At 34.7% G+C, this 13,439-nt stretch overlaps 1 pseudogene; it reads right to left on the bottom strand.

Moving 5' to 3' along the window:
* Positions 1 to 12,569: 12,569 nt before the first annotated feature.
* On the bottom strand, positions 12,570 to 13,224 carry LOC137655402 (uncharacterized; annotated as a pseudogene).
* Positions 13,225 to 13,439: the final 215 nt, after the last annotated feature.

Here is a 13,439-nt window from a genome sequence, read left to right as displayed (position 1 = left end):
ATATATATATATATATATATATATATATATATATATATATATTTATATATATATGTGTGTGTGTGTGTGTGAGTGTGTGTGTATATTGCCTTTCTCATATAGGCCATATCTGTGAAGCTGGGATGGGTAACCTATTTCATATTGAAGGTCATTTGATCATTCATGATTTCCTCCGTTGGCTATAGAAAATTACGAAGTCATGAGTCAAACGAAAATTGAGTCTGAATATTTTTAGGGATTATTATTGCATGTGTCGTATACAATAATAAGCCCTGAATGCGTGAATATAAAATTACAGTATCTAATCTTAAAAGTCTTATATATTGTTGCATACCTAATAAATAAATTCGAGAATATTGTTGCCTCATAATAATCCTAGCATATATATTAGATATTTTCATATATATATATATATATATATATATATATATATATATATATATATATATATATATATATATATATATATATATATATATATATATATATATATACATATATATATATATATATATATATATATATATATATATATATATATATATATATATATATATATATATATATATATATATATATATGTGTGTGTGTGTGTGTGTGTGTGTGTGTGTGTGAGTGTGTGTATATTGCCTTTCTCATATCATATGCCATCTCTGTGAAGCTGGGATGGGTAACCTATTTCATATTGAAGGTCATTTGATCATTCATGATTTCCTCCGTTGGCTATAGAAAATTACGAAGTCATGAGTCAAACGAAAATTGAGTCTGAATATTTTTAGGGATTATTATTGCATGTGTCGTATACAATAATAAGCCCTGAATGCGTGAATATAAAATTACAGTATTTAATCTTAAAAGTCTTATATATTGTTGCATACCTAATAAATAAATTCGAGAATATTGTTGCCTCATAATAATCCTAGCATATATATTAGATATTTTCATATGGTTTTGTGATTTGAGGCCTCAGGAATGTTAACAAATGGAACTCGCGTGATTAATGTGATACACACTTCACAATAACAGACAAGGTTACCAGACCCACTCCTAAGGTTATTCAGTAGTTCTTTAAACTGTCGGCTTCTTAATCCTTTGTTTTTGATAAAATTAATGGAAGATACTACTACTACTACTACTAACATCACCCTGTTAAGCTGCAGTGACTGTACACAAAAACTCTGCTGATGGATAATGCAGTGATATACAATTGCATTATTAGGGTCAATACCAACACGACCCTGTTATTTAGCTTAGGCTACTAACCCTTTCTTTGAACCAACCATGACTGGAGCTCCATCAGTAACTAGGCCACTGAGCTTTTCAACTGTTAGGCCGAGGTTTCAAACAAAGCAACTCCTCTCAAATGAAGCAGTTATCCTGCGAATTAAAATAGTTAGCTGAACAGTAATTGTTATGTCTGCTGTTTCATCACAAGCCAATGAGACGACTGTTAATGTTCTTTCAATATTTTTAATCATGTTACTAATCCTATCCGAAACAGTTCAGCGTGACAAACTAACACTTAAACAATTTAGCCTTTTCTGGAACAAGCAACTCCACAACAGTAATATGGCACTCCTTTGCAAAATCTCCTTCTATGTGGGGTTTCAACTTCTTTGTAATTAGTTCACTTACAACTAAAAAAAGTCTGATCAATTTTATGTTTATCACATCAAGGTCGGAAGAAAGGGGCTTGTTGGGAAGCGAAACCCATCTTAGGATAATTTCTATTTCATCCACACATATTGCCCTTTTAATTCCCGTTACTAACATACTTTGAAATATAGTGCCGCTCCACATTGGCTTTTTTCAACGCACCCAATACCTCTCCACACACGAACCACACTGGTACCCCCTGTATCTCACTTAAAAAGAAAAAAGATATGTGTCCATTTGTTTTGAAATACATGGCATTCGGCTTCAACATTCCTCTTTTTTACAGATGCCATATTCGGTACTACATACCTATCCAATATGTGTACGAAGAATCTCTGCCAGGTTTGCTGTGCCACACAAAACCTTCGCCGATGCTCAGCAGTAACAGTTGTATCGTTTAAATTGAAGGCGGAGTGAAACTCCATCTGCAATGCAAAGTAACCTAAACCGAACGCGTAGAAGCCTTTGATGAGCCTCTTCTCTACACACCCTCTGGCGAGAAAAGTACGATCTGTTTAACCGTTGTAGCTGAATATGAATTATTAACCTTATGAATATAAACATATAAAGCTCATGAATTTTAATTTCATAAGCTTAGTGTGGCTATGCCACAATAACATAATCATTTTATTTAGACTTTCTTTGAATTTCTTCTACCATATTTTTACTCAAAGGATATACCAAAGGATTTACCTGTACATGACTCGAGGTCCGGATTGAAAGACATCGGGGTCCAGATCCAGCCGCTGGGCCGTAGGTTCCCCACCACTGCATGTAAAGAGTAATCGCATTAATTCTTTATTGTTTAATTTTTTGTGACAAGGGGCATGGGATATTGATTGTTAATGATTCGTTTAAAGATACAGTTGCTGTTGTATGTCTGTGAATTGGGAAGATATCAAATATTACTTTTCTCTCTCTCTCTCTCTCTCTCTCTCTCTCTCTCTCTCTCTCTCTCTCTCTCTCTCTCTCCACTGACTAGTCACGAGAAACGGACAGTCTATTTAACCATTTTAGCTGAATAATAATTATTAACCTCTCTCTCTCTCTCTCTCTCTCTCTCTCTCTCTCTCTCTCTCTCTCTCTCTCTCTCCTCTCTCTCTCTCTACATATACATACATTGTATATAACGTATCTATCTATCAATCTATGTATACAGTATATATATATATATATATATATATATATATATATATATATATTTACATATAAATACATACATATACATATATATATATATATATATATATATATATATATATATATATATATATATATATATATATATATATATTTACATATAAATACATATACATATATATATATATATATATATATATATATATATATATATATATATATATATATATATTTACATATAAATACATACACACACACACATATATATATATATATATATATATATATATATATATATATATATATATATGTATATATATATATATATATATATATATATATATATATATATATATATATATATATATATATATATATATATACATATATATATATATATATATATATATATATATATATATATATATATATATACTTGTGTGTGTATATGAAAGGATATATTCTCGTTAGTAAAATCGGGTTACGATGGATTTAGTAAGATAAAAAGTATTCATATACACTGGCTGAATTTTTTTAATGGCTGATTGATAAATGTCGATTAAAACAACTTGTTCAAGCCCTGAAGACCGTTGAAATCATTAAATCGTAAATAAAAGGAGGGAAGTACCTTATTAAATTCATAGAACAATAACACCTAAAAAAACACGCAGTAACAAAAAATGCATTGCATATTTTAGAGATAGTTTTGGACAATCTATATTAAGAATTAATCAGACTTTTTCTTTAGAAAATGATTATGTTTTCCTTTTTTATATTGATATTGATATTGATATATTTATTGGTCATTGTTACAGGGAAAATGTGTTATAAACATTAGTTGTACAGATCAAGTTCATTAAGCATAAAGCTTTTATATGGACCAAAATCAGTTTAACATACAAATAAGGGCATGCAAGTGCTATGGTCTAGTTGAAGACACACACACAAATACAAATACATGTATATACAGACCTACATATGTGCATAAACATATACCTACATACAATATGTACACATGCAAACACATACTCACACATACGCAAAACATAGCATACACATACAAATATATGAAGAAATACAAATATAAACGTTCATACAAACGCACACTCATACTTATGCATACATAAGTACATGTACATACACATATACATATAGAGCAGAATATGGTGGGGTATAGTGTCAAAATCATTGCTTAGGTCACAAAGCACTGTAATTTGATTACTGTTCTTATCTTATATATCATGAATACTTTGGCAAAGTTGCTGAAGAGCTACTTCAATGGAGTAATTTGATCTAAAGCCATACTGACAGTCAGTTAAGAGTGAAAAATTTGTAAAGTCGTCAATTAGTCTAATGGCAACTAATTTTTCAAATATTTCAATAATGCTTTGGAAAATAGAGACCGGCGTGTAATTATCATAATTAGATTTATCACCTTATTTGCCATTGTTTAGGAAAGATACCTTCTGTAAACTATATATTTATAATGAACTCTAAAAATGGGGAAATTTCATTCGCACATTCCTTAGATATTTTTGTACTGATGGCATCAAACCCCGGAGACGCAACTTAGTTTATTTATAACGTCCTTAATTTCTAGCTCTGTTGTGGCTTTAAGAGAAAGTGAGGAAGCAACTGGCTCTAGAAGAAAGGACTCAGATGAAATTGGAGGTGGACCTATATCTGAATCTAATTTGCTTCCAATATTCGTGAAATAGATATTAAATTCATTTGCAACAGAACTGTTTTTAGATATAATTTTATCTTGAAAATTCATAGAGGTTGGCAAATTGAATCTATTTATCACTATTAAGTAATGTAAAGTTTTCCATGTTTTCTTAGAGTTACATGATTGTTAACTAGATTTTTTATAGTAATTTTCTTTAGTTGTCCTTATTAGTGATGTTAAGGTATTCCTATATCGTCTGAATATTGTTTCATACGGTAGTGGCCATTTTGCGTATAACTTTTGTAACTTGTTACGATGTTTTATCGAGTTTTATGGAGTTATATGTTGTTTGCCAAAATGTTTTTCTTTTACCAAAAATTATTTTATTGGGAAATTAATATTATATAGTCTCTTGAATGTGTCCATATATGAATTAAATATATTTTCAACTTCTGTATTAGCTAATTCTGAATCCCATCAGAATTTTTTTAATTTTTCTTTGGACGTTACAATTTTATCACTGGTAATAATTCTCTTATTTACGTCTTATAGGCAAATGTTAAAAAAAGACCAAATACCGAGAAGTGGTCACTGATGGATGAAAAGATATACCACTTTTATTGTAATTATGAATGTCATTTAACCATATGTGGTTAATTAATGTTGCAGAAGGTCAATACCAACACGACCCTGTTATTTAGCTTAGGCTACTAACCCTTTCTTTGAACCAACCATGACTGGAGATCCATCAGTAACTAGGCCACTGAGCTTTTCAAATGTTAGGCCGAGGTTTCAAACAAAGCAACTCCTCTCAAATGAAGCAGTTATCCTGCGAATTAAAATAGTTAGCTGAACAGTAATTGTTATGTCTGCTGTTTCATCACAAGCCAATGAGATGACTGTTAATGTTCTTTCAATATTTTTAATCATGTTACTAATCCTATCCGAAACAGTTCAGCGTGACAAACTAACACTTAAACAATTTAGCCTTTTCTGGTACAAGCAACTCCACAACAGTAATATGGCACTCCTTTGCAAAATCTCCTTCTATGTAGGGTTTCAACTTCTTTGTAATTAGTTCACTTACAACTAAAAAAAGTATGATAAATTTTATGTTTATCACATCAAGGTCGGAAGAAAGGGGCTTGTTGGGAAGCGAAACCCATCTTAGGATAATTTCTATTTCATCCACACATATTGCCCTTTTAATTCCCGATACTAACATACTTTGAAATATAGTGCCGCTCCACATTGGCTTTTTTCAACGCACCCAATACCTCTCCACACACGAACCACACTGGTACCCCCTGTATCTCACTTAAAAAGAAAAAAGATATGTGTCCATTTGTTTTGAAATACATGGCATTCGGCTTCAACATTCCTCTTTTTTACAGATGCCATATTCGGTACTACATACCTATCCAATATGTGTACGAAGAATCTCTGCCAGGTTTGCTGTGCCACACAAAACCTTAGCCGATGCTCAGCAGTAAGAGTTGTATCGTCTAAATTGAAGGCGGAGTGAAACTCCATCTGCAATGCAAAGTAACCTAAACCGAACGCGTAGAAGCCTTTGATGAGCCTCTTCTCTACACACCCTCTGGCGAGAAAAGTACGATCTGTTTAACCGTTGTAGCTGAATATGAATTATTAACCTTATGAATATAAACATATAAAGCTCATGAATTTTAATTTCATAAGCTTAGTGTGGCTATGCCACAATAACATAATCATTTTATTTAGACTTTCTTTGAATTTCTTCTACCATATTTTTACTCAAAGGATATACCAAAGGATTTACCTGTACATGACTCGAGGTCCGGATTGAAAGACATCGGGGTCCAGATCCAGCCGCTGGGCCGTAGGTTCCTCTGGCTTTGATATACTTTGAAAGAAGTTGTAGGAATGGAACATATTCCTACGAAGCTGGTCCAGTGTAGAGAAAATGTATTATCCATGTATTTCATTTGTGTATTTAAGAGGTGTAGAACCAGCCTGTAAGGTGAGTTCCTCTCATGGTGGTTTAAGTAATTATATGTAAATTACATAAGACTTTCGTTATTCATGTAATTGTATTTTTCATTCAAGTCAGAATATGTAAATTTATGTTATCTCTAAGAATTAACTTTTCATGTATTTAGTTTACGGATGCTGTACGAACCCTATAAGGTTTGAAAACGAGGGCTTATGTAATTTTTTTTTTCACGAGGTATAGCACCATGTTATATTTCCACGTGGCTGGAATGTTCCCAGAAACCCCAGAGTTATTTTTTTTTTTTTATTGTTTCTGGAAGAGGGGTGGGTGGAGTTACCTGAGAGAGGGGTACCTTGAAAGCGAGATCTGTTCCCCAGTTTTTGTTCGTTAGCAACCTTACGTCGCCAAGCTTTGACGCGCCCCCCCCCCCCCCCCCATTACTAAAATAATCAATTTAGAGGGATCTAGAATAATTAAGTCAATATATGTGTGCCCCTAGGAAATTGCAAGCAGCAGAAGAAATCCAGCCTGTCCCTGTGAAAGAGCCAACCAATGAGACTTTGAATAATATTTAAAATGTGTTGTGTTAATATAAATACTGGTTAAATATACGTATTTGTAACTAGCCCGGTGAAATTTATGTTAAAACAATGAAGTGTATTTATATATTTTATCTGTTCGGAACTCTCATGTGAGCTGGAACACAGAAGTGTATCACTAACATTTATGTAAATTTCTTGAAGGGTTCAATCATTAGAGTGTTAAAGTGTTATTGATTTTCATTAATTATCAAGATTAGATAATTGTGTAGCATCTAATTTCCAATGAAACAAGTTATTATATAATTTTCAGGTTGTTATATTCTCTTATTATAGTCCAAGGTATTTGTTCAGATTTAATATTTCGAGTAATTTAATTTTGGTATTGATTCTTTTTGCATAAGTGTTTTAACTTTTTATAGAATATATTCATTTTTGTTAAGAGTGTATTATTTCGATCACCATTATTTCCCAATAGACTTTGCTTGTAACCCTGACAAAGAATAGAAGTAAGAGGTTGTTTTGAATACTTCAAGTAAATAAATACACAGTTTACTTTTTAGTGTATGTAGGAGACCTCTGGATATTCAGTGTTTTTTTATATTGCCGTCTTAGAGTTAAATGATTTCTCAGAGTTCGGGTATTAATTTTCAAGTATAACAGCTTTGTGGAAAAATTAACAGCAGAGTTTGGAACTCGGGATGTCATGTAATTTGCCAGCCGTAGTATTTAATATATTTTTAGTGCCAAGACCCTTGGGATCGAGCGAGATTGTTTTAAATTGGTGATAATAGACAGTGTTTTCATTAAAGGTTTGAAGAGTATAGTGTTGATAGGAGTATGTGTACTGTTACAATATATTTTTTGTAGAGGTATAAGTATTGTATAGTATAAGGTGGCACAGATTAATATTAAAGAGTATTTGAAACTCCATAATGTTTAGTAATTGTCAGAAACTAATGTACCTGAAGCTCAGTGGCTCTCTTTTTTAATGGCATATGGTGGCCATACAACGAGTGGAAAGATTAAAGCCTAAATTAAGTGTCTAGCCTTAGAAGCGTTGATAAACTTGGGGAAATTGTCGGAAGAAGATGTTGTAACTACTATTGAATGGTTGGAGGAAGCTGAAGTAGAATTTGTAGCAAAGCAAGGACCAGTTGACCCATAAACTGAAAACATGAATGCAGAAAGGGATGCAGAGACAGAGATAGGATGAATTGCAGCTTAAGAGAATTTTATTAAGTTTAAGATGATGGAAGAACGAGAAGAAAGAAAGAGAAGACGTGTAGAAAGAGAGGCAGAACGAGAAGAAAGAGACAGGAAGAAGGCAGAGATATCACATAATATGCAAGGGAAATGGAAGCAAGAAAACTGTAAGAGGAGAAGAAATATAGAGAAGACAAGCAGAAAAAGGGATAGAAGAAGTGAGACATGCATGGGAATTGAAAATGTTGAATGTTCGTGCAAAGTCGGCAATGCAGAGATGACTCCTGCTTTGTACGATGACGTGTTTAATGTGATGAATGCCTAGAGGTTGATTAAAAAATTCAAAAAGGAAGCACTCCATGAGCTCTTCGATTATTTTGAAACAGTTGCGTTGACAATGGAAAAGCCAAAAGATAAATGGTCTGTGATATTGCAGAGTGTCTTGATTGGAAAAGGACGCAGTGCATATCTTTCCTTGTCTCAGGGCAAGAGGAATGAGTATCAAAAAGAGAAGAGAAACGTGTTACAAGTATATCAGATGACCCCAGAATATTATAATGAAAGGTTCTGAAGTTTACAAAAGGACGAGAAAATAACTTTCCTGGATTACACTTATAAGGTACGAAAAAGTTTTAAGAGATGGATAAAGGCTGCAACATGAGGGAGATGGCTGATTTAGAAGAATTGATGGTAGTAAAATAATATTTACGAGGAATTCTTTAACTTATTCGAACGTATTTAGGAGAGAGAGAGAGAGAGAGAGAGAGAGAGGTGAAGAAACTGGATAAAACTGCTTCGCTGAGTGAAGATTATAATATTATCAGTCGTAAACCCTCCTCAGGTATGAACTTTCAATCGTCATTCCGAACATATGTCAAGTATTCACCGAACAATGGAAACCAGTTCAGTAATAACGATGTGAACAAATTCAATAGTTCGAGCAGAAGTACCACTGGCGCTGTTCCAAAGCAGAATGCGATAGTGCCATAGCAACAATTGTCGGATCCTCCTTCAGGTATCGTGAAAGATGTGTCAAAGGTTAATATTGTCTGTTATAAGTGTGGCAATGGAGGCCATATCAGGAACGAATGTTGGTCGAATCAACCGAAAGCAGTAGTGCAAGCGGTTAAGGATAATTCAACTTTACAGAATGGGGAGACGAAGAAACAATCAGAAAGAATGTCGAGGAAAATAAGCTAGCTAACTTTTACATGGCGAACAGGAAAAACCCAAACAGCGTGGATGCCTTTAAATCGTTTATTTATGAAGGTATGTTAGCAGCAATAGATGGGAGTGAGCAAACTCTGGTCAAAATATTGTGCGACACAGATTGTAGCGATAGCGTAGTCATATGAGGTGTACACCCATTGGTGGAACAGTGTCTCACAGGAGACTCGGTCATTTTGAAGGGAATAAGATGTGAGGACGTTACCCTTCTTGGCCGTTTAAAACTGTCCTGCAACTTGGTGACAGGTCATTTTTATTTTGCAGTTAAGGATTCATTGGCTGTCAAAGGATAAGAAGTCTTGCTAGGTATTAAGTCTGGTGGAACACCCTCTGTGCCTTGTCTCATTGTAACAGAGAAACCATTGAAGTATAGTCTTATGACTGAACTCAAGGACTACCCAAAACTGTTTATTAGTTGTGCGACGACTAGGAGTATGATGAAATACGTGGATGAAAAAGAAGAAAGAGGAACCGAAGGAGCAATGAACTTGGAGGATTTTTTTCAGAAGAAGAGGTTCCCATGATGGTAAGCAAGAGGAGAAATTCCGAGACAGCCCGAGAGAAGCCAAACGACAGACGAGTGGGCAAGAAGACAAAGAAGTAATGGATGTGGAAAAAACAGAAAACTCAGCATTAGAAGTGGGACAAGTCAATAGGAAAAGGTTGATAGGATTGCAACGGAAGGATGCGACATTAAAATAGTTATTGTACCATGCGGTGGATGAGACGGAGGGGTAGCAGTCTCCCACCTGTTATCTAAAAGATGGGTTGGTTATGAGGAAGCATAGATCCGCCAATATCCTGGGGAATGAGAAATGGGGAACATACCGTCAGATATTGATTCCCGCAGCGTTGAGCAGACAGGTGATCGCCGTAGTGCACGAGACAGGACACATGAGAATAGAGAAGATGACGGTGAAGATTATGAAACACTTTTTCTGCCCTGGCCTGCATAAGGATGTGAGCCAGTTTTGCCATGCATGTCATGTATGTCAAATGGCTAGAAAGCCTAACAAGTGCACCAAGAATGCTCCCATACGCCTGATGGTGGTACGATTAGAACCCTTCAACAAAGGACCGATTAAAATGTTGGTAAAAAAAGGGAAGGATCAAGAGGAAACGGATGGAGAAAATGTCAAGGATTTGAGGAATATAATCGGCGTTATAAGGAAATTTTCCATAAAATGAGTCAAGAAAAAACAAAGAAAAGGTTTGTTATGAAGAGTATGAACTGACAGTTTGCGGCAGGACAACAGGTGTTGGTTTACACACTGATAAGGATATTCCTTCTTGCCAACGACTTCCAAGAACCATTCCAGATTTTGGAGAAGAGCAGTGACCAGACCTATGTTATTGAGATACCAGGAAAAAGGAAAAATCAAGTGAAGGCCATATTAACTTCGAAATAGAATTTTAACATGAAATTCCTTATCCAAGTGGATGCCTTGGATAATGGGATTGGAGCTGTCTTGTTGAAAGAAGACAAGGAAGGAATTCTTCACTCTGTTTGTCTTATGTCGCCGAAGGTGAAGAAGCACCAACAAGCCTACTCAATAGTTGTAAAGGAACTGCTAGCGCTAGTCACAGCAATAAAGAAGTTCGAACTCTACATGAATAAACCAAAAAATAAAGAGATTACAGTCTATTTGGATCACAATCCTTTAACTTTTGTCAATAAGATGATGAATAATAATCAAAGGTTAACTAGGTGGTCATTATGTTTGCAACCATATTGTATTTATGTTAAGAATATAGCAGATAAAGATAGCATGGTTGCAGATTATTTATCTCTGGCTGAATCAATGGTTTCAGGCCCTGAATAAATAATCTTTTTTGTGGGTAGCTATCTTACAATGCTGGTTTAGTATAGAGTAAATATTTTATTTCGGATTTCATTTGTGTATCTAAGAGGTGTATAGCCAGCTCGTAAGGTGAGTTACTCTCTTGCAGGTTTAAGTAATTGTATGTAAATTGTGTGAGTATTGTCATTCATGTAATTGTAATTTTCATTCAAGTCAGTATATGAATATTTACGTTATCATTAAGAATTAAATTACTATTTCATGTATTTTGTTACAAAGTCTTATATAATCTCGTCTAAGTATGCTTTACGAACCATATGATGTTTGAAAACGAGAGCTTTTGTAATTTTTCTATGTTTTCACAAGGTATCGCCTTAGAGAAGGTGGGGCGAGTTAGCTGAAAGCGGGTTACCTTGTAAGCAAGATTTGTTCCCCTGCTTTTTGTCTCAACAACAATAAGCCGCTAAACCTTCCCCCCCCTTACAACACTAGTAGATTATCTTTAAAAGGAGCTAGAATAAGTAAGTTAATATATATGTGCCCCTAGGAATTCGTAAGCAGCCGAAGAGATCCTGCCTGTCCCTGTGAAAGAGCCAAAATGTAATCTGCCAGTCATAGTAATATTGATATATGAAATTGCATTGATATTAGTATTTACCAAGTTGACATTAAAATCTCCCATCAAATAACATTGCAAATCAAGGATTGATACATAATCGAAAATATGTTTCATTGAATCCAAAATATCATTAAGTGATGCATTGGGTGGTCGGTAGAAAACACCTATTATAAAATTAGAGGGCTTAATTATTTTGAGGCACATTGATTCAAGGTGTGGTAGTTTCAAACAGGCATCATAAATTTTTTTCTCCTTGAAACTTTTTATGTAGATATATAGCTAATCCTCCACCTTGTGTCGATTTATTCTGAAATTATGAACACTAATTACTCTGATTATATAAATTGCATATACCATCACTCAAACGAGTTTCACATAGCCTGATAGCATCTAATATGACTGTAGATTTTTTTAAATATTTATCAAATAACGAGTCAGGGTGTTGAGGAACACTACTTATATTGTAGGACAGTATTTTGAAACTATTTTCAGAAACATTTCCATATAACTCCTCATTACAGGAAAAAATAGTCACATGTTGGTTCTGGCAGTATAGGTTCACTTGATGGATCTATAACATGACTGGGTCTTTCTAATTCAATAAAATTGTATGTTAAACCATCATTTCAATAAAGTGTGTGTCATCTACATTATGAAATGGTAAGTATTGGTTTATATTCATTATATGGATGTTAATTTTATATTATACCATGAATGTCCTTACTACAATGACAAGTTATTTCTTAATGGCACTTCGTAGACTTTTCTTCACCAGCCTACTCTGTTTCGAGGCAGCAGGTGTAATAGTATGAAACAGTTAGCCCAGGCCATCACGAAGAGTTATGGGGAAGGTGGGGAAAGGACCACTCCCAGCACCAGCCCATGCCCCCACCACCTCCACAACCACCCCATCAGCAGCTGAGGGACCAGCAGCAGGTCCCGGCTCCACCAGGACTCCGTCGCCAGTCACACCCAGCACCCCCCTTGACCCTGTAGACTGTGGCATTTGATCAGTACTGCTTCGCTATTCTTTTCTCTGATGATAAGCTTAGTGTTACGGAAGAAAGCCACTTTTCCTTGACCTCTTGCCTGTTTAAGTAGAGGCATCTGAGCATTCTTCACTGCTTGCGACGCAACGCAGAGGTCCTCTTTCACAAGATGTTTGTTATGTCCCTCAGCTTGTTGGAGCTCCACATCACAGCATCTCGATTGCAGTAACCAAAAAACCTTGCTATGATGGGATGAGGTCTGGCGACGCGGCGCACACCAACACGATGGGCTAGCTCCGACATAAGTCTTGGCAACTGCATCTTCTTCTTCAGAAGTGACGTCTGCTCCCATGTCTCAGTGGCTCCAAACTCCTTCACACAACTGGGCCGCACATTGTTCATTCTACAATACTCTTCTTTATAGTTAATTCTCTCAGGTTTCTTAATCTTTGAATGTGAGGATTCAATTTGCCCTGTTAATTTTTTTTATTTTTTCCTTGGCACTCTGCTTCTCTTTTTTATATTCTTTCTTACTTGACTTTAGGTCATCAACCTCCCACTGAGTGAATTCAAGACTGGTTGTTAAATCCATCATCTTGTCATTTAATTTATTTAAG

Source organism: Palaemon carinicauda, chromosome 16 (genome assembly GCF_036898095.1).
Source record: "Palaemon carinicauda isolate YSFRI2023 chromosome 16, ASM3689809v2, whole genome shotgun sequence".
Classification (NCBI taxonomy): Eukaryota; Metazoa; Arthropoda; class Malacostraca; order Decapoda; family Palaemonidae; genus Palaemon; species Palaemon carinicauda.
This window is presented reverse-complemented; position numbering and strand designations above follow the sequence as displayed.